The following is a 15702-nucleotide window of genomic DNA, read 5'->3' on the forward strand; positions in this document are numbered from 1 at the left end:
ATTAAGTCAGTGGGCCCTTGTGTAAAAGGTTACCAGAGCAATAAGCTAATATAAAACTCCATTTTAGAGCCCTGAAATTGTATTTAGATTGTATACATGTGTAAAAGAAAAAGAAGGAAAGGTAATTATAGATTTTGATGGTTAAAAAAGAGACTTGTAATATATATTTTTTTTTTCTCCTCCATTATTTGTTTATATTTGTTTGTTTATTTGTTATATTTCTGGAATATGTCTCTTTTTGTTTCTATCAATATTGTGTATAAAAAATAACTACAATACCTATTAGGTTGATGTAAATGTGTCACTGCCTAGTATGTAACAATATTGTCTATATACACATTCAAAGATTTTATTCCTTAACATTTCTTCATAAACACATTCCCAAAAAATAACAAAACCATCGCTGAAATAGCAATCCGAGTCCTCAAATAATGCCAACACATCCTTCCCTTTAAACCTTGTGTGTTACGGGGTTCTAATGGGAGTTAGTGTTCATTCTCAACATCCATCTCTAGTTGTCAGAAACCTACATGCACAAAATCTCAGTTATAGTTTTACCAAAGGCAACCTGCAGCACCTCACACCTCAGCAGGGTTCCTCGGCTCATGTTCAAAGCATGTTGGCGTGAGCTATTTTGTCCACAATTGCTGTAATATGATCTTCAATCACATATTGGCACACCTTCCTCTCCCCTCATACAAGCCTTTGTGAGACTCCTGTGAATGCAATCTGGCTTTATTACTATGGCACTGGAAATTCCTTCTCCACAGTGGACCTGAAAGTCATAACCGCCAACGGCCCCCCGAGCATGTTCCACTTAACACTCAAAAAAGTCATCCCTAAAGTAATGGGAATTTCGCAGTTCCTCTTGCTCCTCTATTTTTTGACGGTAAATTTGCAGCCCATTAACTTGAAGGATTGGCAGTTTGCCGGATGGTGGGGTTTATCTGCTGCACCAGGTCGAGCGCTTTTCCAATGAGGAAGGAGGAAAAAAACCTGGGATGTCCATGTTGTTTCATCAGTCTGTACTCGGCAAGGTTGTACAGACATTCCATTTAGAGAAAGCCATTATCCCACAAACAGGAGATGCACTATAAAGCCTGCAGTTGATCAAAATATAGTAGTTACAGTATAAAAATAGGTGATTTCATTATGATCTGGATTTTTATGGGCTGCTAAATATGGGGACCTGTTCCTGGCCTCTCAGGTGCCCTTTCTTTTACTGTGTTACCAAACGATTGGAAAACACAACAGTTCAGTCAGGTTCATCTGAGCTATATCGCATAGAAAAAATAACCTGGTGATCTTTATCACTATGTTGTCCGTGCATTTCATTTAGCCCAGATCTGCTGAGATCTCTGGTTATTGGTAGCAAAGTGAAGTTATAATTACAAATCTTACATTTTGCTGTTGCCAGTGCATTCATCATTCCGCACATTTCTCAGACATTAATTTTAAATGAAAGAAGCTGTAAGATATTGGGAAATGATCTCTTATTTAATTTTATGAGACCCTACGGCAGTGTATAGAAAACATTAGATAGCTGTGTTATATGTACTACATTACTTTATTGATTAAGATGCTTTAATACGCAATCACTTTAAAGTCTGCAAGACGCTGTGAGGTTCTCACTTAATTTGTAATTTGTACATGTTAGAACTGGAAGCTGGTGAAAGGGTTTTAAAATGTGGGCTGCAGAGCAGAAAATGAGCACACACACACACATTGTGACCCTCAAATCGGAGAGCTGACACTGAGAAATGTCTTTAATGATAAATTTGCAAGTTTGCAAGACAAATCTGAGTCCTCAGTAGCACTTTGTGCAGCTGTATCTATATGCATGATTATAACAGTGACTTACTGCAGACCATGGCACAACCTTGTGAGTGTGCCACTATTGTGTACACCAGAAACATTTCTCCTCCTCCAATACACTGTTCAAATTGGATTTAAATACTTTCTTCTGTAATTAAGAAAAGTATTTGTAAGGACTTTTTATTATATGTATTATTTATTTTATTATTGTAAGTATTTTTTATAAATTCATAAAATCCTGAATTTAGCATGTTGCGTAAAGTTACGGCCTGGCATTCCACTCCACAAGGACACAACTTTGTCCTCTTTAGTTTTAGCATGCAAAACCTAAGTAAACACATTGGATTAGAGTTTGTTATGCATTTTCTGTTATGGAGGGTTTCCATTTTATTCATTTTCAATACTCTGCTTTTTCATGCAGGGCTGCATTTCTAGCCATTTTTCTTTCTTTTCCTTAGAAACTAAATGAATCAAAATAGCAAACATCAAACTAGCTGTTTTCTTTTTCCTCTTGAAAGTTGCCTTAAGCAACAATGTCAGTCTGAGAGTTCTGACATCGTTCCTTTGAAGGCAAATTAAGTTAAAGTCCCCCCAGACTGACCATGTCTGTGTTCCTCTGTGAACCTTACATATCACCTGTGCTGAGTATTAGCAGACACAGTTTGCCCAACCTGCAAACACACTGAATTGACATGGATCACTGAAACAATTGAACTGAAGTTATACATGTGAAATCAGGTCAGATTCTCTCTGATTGTAGCTGGACAAGTCACTTTCAATCTGCATATACTATATTGGGTATCATTATTTTAATATAATGTCTTTGGATGCAGTGGTGAATCTGCAAAAAACATTGGAAACTTTCTTTTTTCATGTTGATCCGAATGGCTTTAGGCAACAAATGTCGGCAGAAGTGGAAAAGGATACATTGTTGTATTGGAATGTGTGTTTAAAAGTGACATTTGACTGAAAAATCAAAGGAGAAAGGATGATGTTTTTATGTGAATTTATTAACATTCATAAATACCTGGGCTTTGTTCTCAATGCTCAAACTGACATGGTTGTTTCTCTTAGATTACTAAAAGAAAAAAAAATACTAAAAAACTATATCTAAGGTCACCATGATTGAGGCTCTAACAAATTTTATGAGTGATAAGCAGACTCTTTGGGCCTGTGAAGAAATTATTATTATTTATTTTTTTAGTTACTTTTTCTCATGTACATTTGTCATTTGTTTAACTTTCAAATGGCCCCCTGCATGAAGGGATCCCCAAGGGTGGAAGAATATTTTGCTGTGTGTTGTTTTATCTCTGCTCACAAGCCTGGGTTCTCACTGCAGGAATCCTCAACTGCCATCCAATTTAGTGAAACGTTCTGCTGATTTCTGCAGAACCACAGTATTGGAATGCTGACAACGGGTGTGAATGAAATTTGCAAACATTATATCGCAAGATTTATTAATTTTTTTTCCCTAAGAAACTAAGGCTGTAGTACCCTAGCAAATTGCCGATCTGTGTTGGCAGCCTTCCCAAAGGTTTTCTAAAGGATGCGTAGAAATCCCAATTGAAGATGAGGTGCGGCCTTTGAAGATGCATTACAAATTCATTTGATTTCCATTTTCTAAGCAAAACGGCAGGTGCTAAACTGCAAACACTCATCCAGAGGTTCATGGAACAGAGTTTCCTGCTGCTAAACAAAGGCAATCTTAGTGCTGTTAGAGAAGAAGACAATCTTGTGACATTGGATTTCTGCTGGGTCTTGGCTTCTGATTTGTTTCACTGTCCCTGTGGGATTGATATTTTCAAGACAGAAAAAAATGACCCTAATGTTTCCATAATTATATAATAATTTCCTGCAGAGGCACATATGCTGTGTAAGACCATGCTACACTACATTAAGAGAGATTATAGTTGAGAGCAGTTTATTGGCACACAAAAGGAAAGAAAAAAAGAAAGAAAAAAGCAGCAAGTTGATCTTCTGATTGTCCTTTATTAAATAGCTTGTTTCTTTATCGCCTAAACGAACAGATGCCATAAAGCAAATTAATGGGGCAAAAAGTTTCCAGCTTCGAATCATTTTATTTATCACAAATCACCCTGGAAGTCAGAAGAAAGAATATATTTATTTTTTTATATAGAGAACACTAATAATGTGAAGATAAAGCTGTTGTAATTTATTTCACGTAGCGTGATCTCTGTTGCATAAACAAAACAACTGGCTCTAACTGGTGTTGCAAAAGGTTGGGATGGTGGGGGGGGATTAGTCTATTTTGCTGAGTTGATTATGGGGCTGTAATTCAGATGTTATTGCATACATATATTATTATTATTATTATTATGATGATGATTATTATTATTATCAGTTCAGATTAGAGCATTTGACTTTCACATTGTCAACATTGCAGCTGAGACTTCTGTCTCGAAACCTAGTTGTTTACAATAGTTTTTGCCTTTTGTCTCAGACCTCAAGATTGGCAGCATGTCAAATTTTACTGCCCTGCTAGAAAAAGCAATAATTTCATAGAAACGGGGGAAAAACTAAAATAATATTTTTACTGAAAAAAAAAGGAATTGCATCACTAATTGTATCTTAAATATGCATGCAGTTGGTGTGCAATATGGTATGACAGTAAGCTTAAAGCTACCTATTATTTGTATATTAGCTTCCCTGGTCTCTCCATGTAGATTAATTAATCTTACATGCATTTATATTAAACCACTTCTGCCCTCTTCAGGTGTCTGGCAGGGACTGAATTCATATTTTCAGGTCTAGATGGCTGTGACAGTCCTACTTCCATTTGTGTATTTTATGTTTTGCTTCTCCTTCAAAGTGTTGATTAAAGTAATGAACATGATCACTATAACAATTCTCCACAAGTAATTCCTCACTTCCACTAAAATAAAGAAGACTGACACTGGCATTATATGGGTGGTAGAGCTTTGTCTGTGTTCCCCTATTGTACTCAACAGATCAACAATAGCCATTGCTCCATATCTCTGGCATTTTGAGTCTTAATCCTGTACGTGTTTATTTTCCTGATTGAATTTGTGCCAGGCGTATCAATTTTTTGTTGTTGTTGTTGTTGATTTGTTGTTTTCCACTACCAGCTTTGATCCCTTCCCCCTTTCCCCTCACACAAAAATGCTCTTTAAGCACCTCTGTAAGTATTTCCCTTGAGCCCCCCCCATCCCCCTTTCTGTTCCTCTAGTCATATTTCAGGGTCTTGTGTGATTGCATGTTTCACTGATTCACATTACAGCTGAACTTCCTTTTGCATTAGTCAATCAACAACAAGGCAGGGGAAAGCACAGATCTAATAAACTGTTAAACCCCAGGGGAAACCAGCTGAATTATTCCCTTTGGAAGTTCACTTTTATATATAATTTTATTATTATTATTATTATTATTATTATTATTATTTATTTTTATACTTGCTTACTTCAAAGTTCCAGTCTTTTAAGAAGGTGACTTGTGTGTGGAGACTGTAAATGGGATTTGCGCATGGTGTCTGTTCATGGACAGGCAATCACAATGAACAGCATCAGAATTGTATCCAGTCAAACCCACAAGCGTTGGCTGAGATAATACATTTTCCATTTTTACTTATTTTGTTGATTTTTTTTCTGTGGACTATTCTATATCTCTCCTCCCCCTCTTCTTGTTCAAGACCATATCCCTTTTCCATAGGATCCTATTACTCTGCCAGTAACACGAAAAGGTTTTACAGTGTATGGTGTGTGGACTTATTTTTATGCACCTTTCAAAGCAACTGGGAATCAAAGTATGGGCAGAATCCTCATACACGGAAGCTCCAAGGGAGATGACAGCAAATTGCAAATTTCCCCCCATAATATTGATTGAAACCAGATTGTAAAGAAACCACATGTGCTCTGCAGATATATTTATTTTTCCCATGGAACCTCAGAAGGATTCTCTTTGTTTGGATGAAGAAGATTTCTTATAAGAAATAATGCTTCATAGCAAAGCTCGATATTCAGCAGCATTGTTTTGGAGATTGCAGTGCAATTCCAATATAAGACAAAGCTAAGTAACTGCAGAATTTGTCATTTGTTGTGATGTGTCCATGAAAATAGAAAAGATCTGGATATAGTTTAATTAAAGAATTAGGGGGGTTTCAAAATGAATACATTTTTCTTTTTTTATATATATCAGAAGCTTGGACAGGTGTTTGTTATATTGTCATACCATGTACTCAAAGAAGAGCTGATTAACAAGAAACCAAACTGGATTCTTCTCATGTTGAGATCTTAATATCACTATTTGATAGTCTTGAATTTACATTTAAATTTGCTGAAGGAGGTGCCTATGTTATCATTAATGTATGTAGGCCCCTGGTCTATGAGCAACCATAATGGTTTGGCCATTAAAAGCAAGCAAACAAACCAAAAACAGATAGTTACTAAATTAAATCTGGTTCATTGCAAGATTGGTCCAAGTTGGCTTTTGGTGTGTTTTGCAAATTCCCCTCCTTTTCTTTGAATTTTGAATACTGATGTTTTGCCATGCTAGTTGTACCTGACCATTTAAACCATTGTAAGAAAATGCATTGGAGACGGAAATAAAATACAGTAGACTTACAGTTGGAGCAAACATTTCTATAATATATTTAGTAAGTATAAGTACAGATGTCGCTTAACTATATTAACAATTCTAAATATATTGTTCTTTGATAGGTTTCAGATTAAAAAAAAATATAAACTACTTCTTCAAATTTAACTGTCTATAGTGTTTTAATGTAACTTACAAGCCCACTATAGCTCAAGATGGAAATGCATACTCCTTTGCAAGGCTTATTGCAATGAGGGTTAGGCTTCTCTGTAACTCATTTGGATGTTTTAATACAGAATTATTATTAGTAAAAACTGAGCAGTGCGGCCTCAGGTCCTGTCTTGTATGATCATATGCAATGGATGGAGTGAGTCGAGTGGGACTCTCACTTTTCCCTCCACTGAGGCAGACTTTGATTTTGAGTGCAGCCAAGCACACAATGCATCATATTGCATTAACTGCGGATGACATCATGCTGCACTACATCAGTGTGTAAAAGGGGTCACAGAGTAGCCCAATCACAGCAGAACGTATATTTGCATCTATCAAACACAAATCAGAAAGTACCCCTCTGGGTGCCGTGGAACAGCCTGATGCAATTGTGCATAACATGAATTGCTTAAAGTGTCTGGGACCAGGATTAAACTGTGGGGCCCAGCAGGCTAATTTCAATGTCTTAGTAGGTGCTATCTGGAATGATAGATACAGTGTGTCAGCTTATTAAAACTGCAGATAAGAGAGCAGAGTCCATTATGCTTATTGTATGGCTTTTTTTATCCAGGGGAAGTATGCAAGTCAACAAAATGCATCTGTTTTGAGAAATCAGAGATCAGTAATCCTAGTAAAGACAATAAGGGATTATTCCATCAAATAGGTATTGATATGTGTCTTCATAAAAATAAAAAGTGAATGATATGAATCGCACAGTGGGTTTAAGAAGAAACTTCTAGTGTCCTGGCAGGGCCAAACAATTTACTAAGGTGGAAGCTGGCATTGTTGTATAGTTTTCTTCCAGCACTTGGGACAGACTGCCTCAATGGGAAACAGAGGAAATGTATCTATTCATTGTACTGTTTCTAGCCATCTTCTATGGAACAGTAGTCAGCAGAGACTCTTGGAGATGAAAGGCAGGGGTGATGTTTGGTTTGAGTCGAGTCCATAGTGAATTCTTCTGAGCTCGTCGTCTGGAAGATTGACCAGAGAAGACGGCTTTAAATCTCCTGTAGATCCCCTGTCTAAGCCTCTCTGCTTCGACCACAGTGGAGATAGCCAGCCCTAAGCTTGGTGTGTGCAGTGACGTTCTGTCAAGCAGTGCAGTCTTAGATAACATGGAAATGGTGCAGAATTGATTTTTGTCACTTTGAGCACAGCCCACTTGGCTTTGAATTGATACCGCCAATCTCAGTGTTGTTGCCTCGCATTGCAATGGCTGCTGTTTTCCTCATCAGGTTTATGCCACTGTAGCATTTTTGGGAAGATGCCAACAAAAAATAAGATCTAGGCCAAAACTTTGACCCACCCGCTAATACAAAACTGCAAACCAGTATGTACTCAGTGGTAACGAATGAGAGCAGTGGGGAGGGTAGCGAATTAAAAAAAAATTGTATTTTTTGGGGGTTTTCACGAATTTGTTTTGGCTAGATGGCACCAAGCCTGTATATAGCTCTAGGAAACCCTGCAGTCCAATCGATGCCACTCTGTCCCTTCACCTCCACAGTTACGAGGCATTTAAACTTGGACCTAATTTGAAACCTCTTTCAAGACGTATAGTGCTCAAATGATTCAGGTGTAGTTGCTTTTAAACAAAAAGAGAGATGCTGTACTGTAGTAAGCATGCATTGTATGTGATGCATAACTCACAGAGCAGAGTAAGCAACAAATGACTGTTCTCTACAAGGTAACAGACCCTGTTTGCACCATGGACATGTATTTCAGCTTTAATTGTTGCTAGGGATTTTCCAGCTAATTTAGGTTATACTGCTGCAGAGAGGTTGGGATTGAGTGCTTCTGTGCATGGTAGTGTATATTAAAACAGTCACTCATTACCTATACCGTCAAAGAAATTTAGAATCAAAGTCCTGTTTCTCTTCCTGCAAACCCATGGAAATGGTGTCCACTTTCATCTTCTGGTTTAACTATAATAACACTGAATTACTGAGGGATGTATAGATTGGGCTCTTTGTTCTGTTGTTCTTAAATTGGCTTTGACATTCCAGTGTAAAGTGTCTTTTGATGTACTTACCACAACAGCAAACACGACAACAATTCAAAGACAAGAGACAGCTGTTGATAAAAGCTGAAACGTGAACCAATTGCACTCTTCAATTACACGCGATCCTGTGAACTTTTAAAGTCTTCAGCCTTTTTTTTTTCTCCCTCTCTCAATAAAAACAGGACTGGATGTCACCAACGAACAGCTATAATTAATAAATGTGTTTATTTTGTTCAGGCTGATTTGCATATCAAAAAGCTCAGTTCTAACTGGTCTGAGCACGAAGAAACTGGATGGATGTGGTTTTAATCACATATTGCTTTTGTGTTTAAGGAGTACAACACCACAGTCTATTTCATTGCCTGGACACAATCACACCTCCCTTGACATGTATTGGACTAGTCTCTCAATATCCTATATATTTATTATGGTGTCCACCATCTTCTTTGGACAGAATATTCATGTATCATAAAACCATTTTGAATTAATGGGTATTGTTTAAATGAATGTGATTATTTTGTGCTATATATTCAACACAAATGCTCTGAAAATGTGCAATGTCGATCGAAAGAGTGAGTTTTTCATTGTAGGACTCCTTCCTTCTCTCAGCTATCATGTTGAGTGTCAAAAAGGCAAATTACATGCCGGTTTCCTTGAGCTACAACAGACAGCAGCTCATCCCATAGGGAACCATTGCCGTTGAAATTTTTACAAATGTGATTATTAATTATCTGTGCGGCTTTTCTTTAAGGGCGGAATATTTACAAGTGGCTTGGTAGACAATAAAATCGAAGGGCTTCCTGTTTTATTGGCCTACAGGGTTATTCTAAGCACCAGCGAAGACTTGCTGGTAGGTTGTTCGTATTGATTCTCTGCCACCGCATAAAAGTGCAGCCCTGGCCTAAGGCACTATAAATCTCGATAGCAGGCGCGACGCCACTCTCAGCACAGGAACCATGTGGCAGCCTGTGCAGATGGTAGATGAAAAAAAAGATAAAACATGATCAATAAATCTTTTTTTTTTTTTTATCAGTGCAGCCAAATAGTGCTCCCCCTGAGGACAGGGAACTGCAAGGGAGAGTGGTCTCAGTGTCTAATTAAAGGCCGTGCTCTAGAATACCAAACAACTGTGGGGAAGGGGGGACAGTGCTCATAGCATGGAAGAGAGACTTCATGTTTGCAGCAGAAGTCACACATGAAAAGTTACCTCTGCAGTATGGGAACTTTCGTGGCCTTTCTTATTTGTCTTATAGAGGTAAAGCATTGAAAGCAACCTGACAAACAAAATAAAAAAACATAGCAGACTTAATGGGACAGATATTATTATAGTAAACATCTATCAATAAAATGAGCATGCTAAACAACTTGTAACCCCAGTGGCTTTTAAACAGTCATATTACCCCCTGGAATAGACCCGTACCATTTGTGAATGTGGAAATGGCCAAACAACCCGAACCAGACATTTTCAGATTTGAGCATTTCAAACCAGTTGAAATACAATACAAGTGTGTTTCCCTGCGTCTGCCAAGTAGTAATTGATTGAAGCTCATCAAATTAGTTCTCCCTACTTCTGTCCAAGTGCTGATTTGTTCTGCGGTGCTGTTGGCTTGGAGTGCCTCTGAATGTAATCCTGCCTGGCTGACACTCTCAGAACTCTTATCGCACTCTCTCCTGTAATCACCGCCATCTCAAATGCAGCAGTCAGAGTCCCTAGAGATGAGGGTAGTATACAGTGTGCTCCCAAGAACCTAACATGTATTAGACAACTATTGTACTGCAACAGCCAAACAGCTTCCAGATTTGGTTGAACGTGTCCAACTGTAAATTCAGCAGAACAAACTGAAATGTGTCCACAGTTTTTACTTCAGCAGGATCCAAGAGTCACTGTCCCTAAAAACCAGCCAGTCAAACTGTTTCAGCTCCAGTCAATCCGCTCTCTGATGGCTTGAATGAAGCCCCGCCTCCGGCAACAAGTTCTGACAGAATACTACAGGGCCTGTTCAGTTACATTACTTTCTATGGCAATCTCTAGATCAACTATAAGAAAGACACCATAGTAATAGTAATTAAAATGAATAAGGATTTATTTTTAATTCGAGTTATGTTGGGAACTATTTTTCTCAGTGGAAGGTTACTGGACAAAATATCAGGATATCAAGGTAAATATAGGTTTTAAAATGTACATCGATGGGCTCTTTTACTTGAGTGGAAGAGTATACAAAGCATAAAGACATGTCAAAACTGATACCCTAATATAGTCTTCACATTTTAGGCTAAAACAGTTGTATTACTTGAAAGTACAAAGCCATGTATAATTATATAAACTCCTGCTGTTTAGATTCATGTAAGAATATACTTTTAATTAAGTTCTTTAGGTCTAAGCTGCCTTTCTTGTGTACGTCAAGAAACTCTAGGTTACTGATGGTGAACAGCAAGGAAGAGGATGTGCAGCCCAACTTGGTGGCCAAGTGCCTGTGTCTTAACCTTTGGCTTCCACCATTTGCGTCACACAGATGTACACTGTAGGTTGTTTTTAAATGTAATCTTAACCATTAACCCACAAACTCATCTCTAGACTAGAAGTAAAATGTCATGTCCATTATTTACATTGTGTACTTCATGGATGAAAAGGACAATGAATCATCTAACTACACCACCGGATTTGCTGTAAACCATAGGTGAGCGCAAATAACTTTATTGACAAAGGCATCATAAAATGATAAGTGAGTACTATACTAAGCATCTTTACAACAGAGAGTCTTTGACAAGCATAACCAGTTCTGTCTACTAAACTGGCTTAGAACTAGTTTTGGGTTAGACGGACTCCTTCAGGATAGTGGTCTGGACTAATCACTTTTCCTTCCACTACTCTGAGAAGAGCAGAGATTAAGGAAATACATCCCTGTCTCTCTGTCTCGATTACTAACATCTTACAGCTTGTACTGGTACTCAAGAGTGCAGATTGCAGAGTTAACTGTATATATTGTAGAGCCATAAATTGAGTCAAGAGCCCTACTTTTTTATGCCTTCGTTTCCAGCAAACAAACTGCTAGATTTCCCTGGAGAGTTCCCTACCCAAGCCATCACTCTGTTCAGGTCATGGTTTATGGTCCCAGGTGCAAGATGAATACAGTTAACATACAGGTTTTGAAAAAAGACAGAAGCTTGGCACATAAAAAATAGCAAAACTGTTAGTACAGAGGCAGCTAATGTCTCATAAATTGTTGGGCAGTTCACTTCCTTCATTCCACTGAATAAAGTGTTTTGATTCATTACGAAGTTCAACCATTAGACCCGAATCTTCTTTTAATCTGTCTCATCCTTCAGTCTCCCGGCACAGCATCAGTCAAAAAGAAAGTAAAACTGAAAGTTAGTTTTCTTTTAATAAATGTGTTCTCACCGCTTCTCTCTCTCTCTCTCGCTCTCTCCCCCTAAACCTTAGCACTGACTGCTACATTTCACTGAACCATAACCCTAAAGCTCAAACTGAATGCAATGTTGATACCTTTATCTCAGCTTCTTTGTGTGTTTGCTTAAACCCCTGTGTCTCTTCTGCACATTTTTATAGTCTAACTTATACATATGAAAATGGATACATCTCTCTGATGATGACTTTCAAGGCAGGCAGTGCAAATCAGAGTTGTAAGTTACAATGTCTTTTTATTATTATTATTTGAATCGCTGTATAAAATTGATAACCAATATGTTATGGAAATGATTCAATATTTAAACTATAAAGGATAGGTATACATATTATGATCTTAATAATGTTTAACGACAATTCCATTGTAATATGCATTGTAGTTTACTGTGTATGGTTAATGAGCTGCCTAATATAAGTACATTACAAAACTGCTTTCACAGACTTTTTTGAGGTCTGAGGTAACTAGATTTTTTTTTCTGTTTCTCCTTGCCCATAGCTTGTTTTTAGAAACTATTATGCTTTTGAAATAAGGCTTCAATGCAAATGTAAATGTATTCCCAATTATTTTGAACTTTGCCATATAAGTCTGTGTCACTGTCCATTTTCACCAGTTTATACTGATCATATAAAGTGTAGCTGTGGTTATTTATATGAAATCTGTATGATACTGTTGTACATATTGCCCGTATGAGTTTATTACAAGGATGGCTGGCTTGATTGGCTGGAACAATGCAAGCATGTGAAGCACAGCTAATCAGAAATGTAGACGTACCCGTCAGAAAAGTGCCCTTTGAAGTATGGATGAGAGACTACGAAACGGCGTCTGTTGATTACTCTGTCATGCAGTACGAAACTAGTGCCCTCTGATTAGCGTGAAACCTCTGTTCAAAGAGTGAATTTATAGATGCACTGGAGTTCGGACTATAGCTCTATGGCTGCCACAGTCCATCTAAATCAAACGTCAAGATCAAACCTTACCATTTTTATGTATTTATTTTGTACTGGCTCTGGAGTCAATTTGGACATTATCAAATGTGACCTTTTGGGAGAAGCTTAGTCGTATTATAATAGTTCTTTCCTTCAGTCCTCAGGAGACAAGAATAGAACTGTGAATGGGTTTAGCTTTTCCTAAACCCTTCCTATGAGTCACTGCTTCAGAAATGTGTTGTTCCGTTTTTACAATGATTGATACAAATGGAAATCCATTTATTTTTCTAAAGAATCTGGCTGTATATTTAATGGGAAACAACAGCTTTCACCATATAAATCTGTCCCCAGCAGCACCTATTTATAGAGATTAGAGATCACAGTACGTAGAATTCCTTTTGTTGGTAAAGCAAGCAAATAAGTAGATGTTACTTATACATAATTTAAAGTAAAGAAAATACATAGTTTAAAGGTTTTGAATGTTAAATATTACACTGCTCTTTCACCTTTTAACTTAAGCCATTTCTCAAGATGTAGAGTTCACATTCCCATACTTCAGATTTTTCTGCAGTGACTGCTTCCGTCTTTGGCATATATTTATATTATTTTAACAATCATGTAGTTGATGGTGTCTTTGGAAACACAAAATGAATGGATGAACATCTGAATGATCTACTGCAAAGAGGACATTTTACATGCTCAAAATCCCCTGAGAGGAAGCTGAAATGATCTGCAAGCAAGAAAATGACAAGGATTGTACTATAGGGAAGACATTGTAATCAAAGAATGTAAGCTACTTTTGACCATTGTAGGAAATAGATGTGTTGGAATTTCAGTCCCCTTGAGTAAAAAGAAGTCTTCAGTTTAGTAAGCAAGCACAGTGACAGATAGACTAGTGAAGCAGTCATATGTAAACCAAAAGGCAACCCTGTTTAAAAAAAGAGGTAAAGTGACACTATCTTAAGAAAAATGAAGATCCTTAATAGACTATTGCATGGGCAGTTGGACAGCACAGACCGCTCTGAGCCCGGCTGGTGAGTGACAGTCTCCTCCAATAAATGGTTCCCAAGCAATCCCCCCCATGTGTTTTACAGTCTCTGTGAGAAACAGACAGGCCCGCTGTGCTGCCGTATTTCACCCATCAAGGACGTGACCCTGGTTATTTACAGACCATAATGAGAGTGTCCGGTGTTTGATGTCATCATAAATAAACGGGCAGGACTGCGGAGGTTCATGGATCGCTGTCTGATTGCCTCGGAGACTTTATTATTTTAATAAAACCCAGGTCTTGCAATCATTGAAATTTATGCCATGTGTGCAGCCGCTCCTCTAATTTACATCTGGGCACTTCAGCACTGTAACGGACTAAACTCTATATAGTTTAATGCTCTCCGTTCACTTCCTCCTCGGCCATTCTTCTGCCGGTAATGACAGGTCAGGCCCGGCCTGCATGTAGAGACACTTGTACGGACTGCCAGGAGTCACAAAAGGGAAGCGAGTGGCTTGATTTATTTATCTGTTTTTTTGTTTTTTTTTTGTTTTTTTTATCAATGTTATTTCTTCAGGTAAAATCATCCTGAGAATAGGTCTAATATGGGACTCAGTGTTATTGACCCTATTATTATTATTATATTTCATAGCATAGCAGATACCCTTATCCAGGGTGACTTACTATAGATCACATTATTTTTACATACAATTGCCTATTTATACAGCTGAGTTTTTTACTGGAGCAATCTAGGTAAAGTACCTTGCTCAAGGGTACAACAGCAGTGTCCCCCACCTGGGATTGAACCCACAACCTCCTGCTCATGAATTCAGAGCCCTAACCACTACTAAACAAACAAACAAAATAATAAAATATAAAAAAGCCACTGGTGTGTCAGGTGTAGAAATGACCAATATGTAACTCCACGTAAAATCACTTTTTTGAATAAGTCTTTTAGGCCCCCCAGGATGATAGAGGCAACACTATAACACTGTTTATAACACTTCCACTGAGAAGGGACTGGCAAATATCCAGGCCTTGTGTTTTTCTGAAGTCTCACTTTTTGAAGTGTAATCACTTATGCTTTATAGATTTTTTCACTGTAATGATCTGTAAAAAAACAAACACACACACAAACAAAATTGTTGAATCCAGGTTATTTTAAGAAGTATACTTTTAGACCTTTACAAAACAAATCGCAGCTGTTGAAGATGAAAGGTAAATGACAACGCAGAGGCATTAAAGCACAGGCTGAACGTGTCTGGTTGACATGCGGTAATTATAAAACATGCTGATATTGATCAAGAACAACCGGAAAGTGTGACATGCATGTGGGATGGCATCTGTACAATTTAAAATGTGAAACCTGTTTCCTTTTAAATCATGTCTTCTGCCACATTAGATGAGTGCTAAAGAGTGTTTTCATGCCTTTTTAAAATGGCAACTTCATGCAAATAAATAACTCAAGTAGATAGGGGTGACAGTAAGGTTTTTGAAGCAGCTTGGAGCTAAAGGCTTCACTGTGACAGGGAAGTAAATGAGGTGTTCTAGTTTTTCACTGGAGAGCGTGATCCGGGGGATTCTGTATCTTTGATGAGATCTTAGTGCTTCTTTGTGTGTGTGTGTGTGTGTGTATGCGTGTATGTATGTATGTATGTGTATATATATATATATATATATATATATATATATATATATATATATATATATATATACACACCGATCAGCCATAACATTATGACCACTGACAGGTGAAGTGAATAACAC

General features: G+C 37.6%; 1 protein-coding gene across 1 annotated transcript in view; it reads left to right on the forward strand.

The window, feature by feature from the left end:
• The first annotated feature begins 12038 nt into the window (after positions 1–12038).
• The window catches only part of c21h14orf180 (chromosome 21 C14orf180 homolog), a 51743-nt gene continuing 48079 nt past the window's right edge, over positions 12039–15702 (forward strand). Inside the window, exon 1 of the mRNA XM_066694080.1 lies at positions 12039–12238. The gene's annotated coding sequence lies outside the window, so the exon portion shown is untranslated. The remainder of the gene's footprint in view (positions 12239–15702) is intronic.

This window comes from Amia ocellicauda, chromosome 21 (assembly GCF_036373705.1).
Source record: "Amia ocellicauda isolate fAmiCal2 chromosome 21, fAmiCal2.hap1, whole genome shotgun sequence".
NCBI lineage: Eukaryota > Metazoa > Chordata > Actinopteri > Amiiformes > Amiidae > Amia > Amia ocellicauda.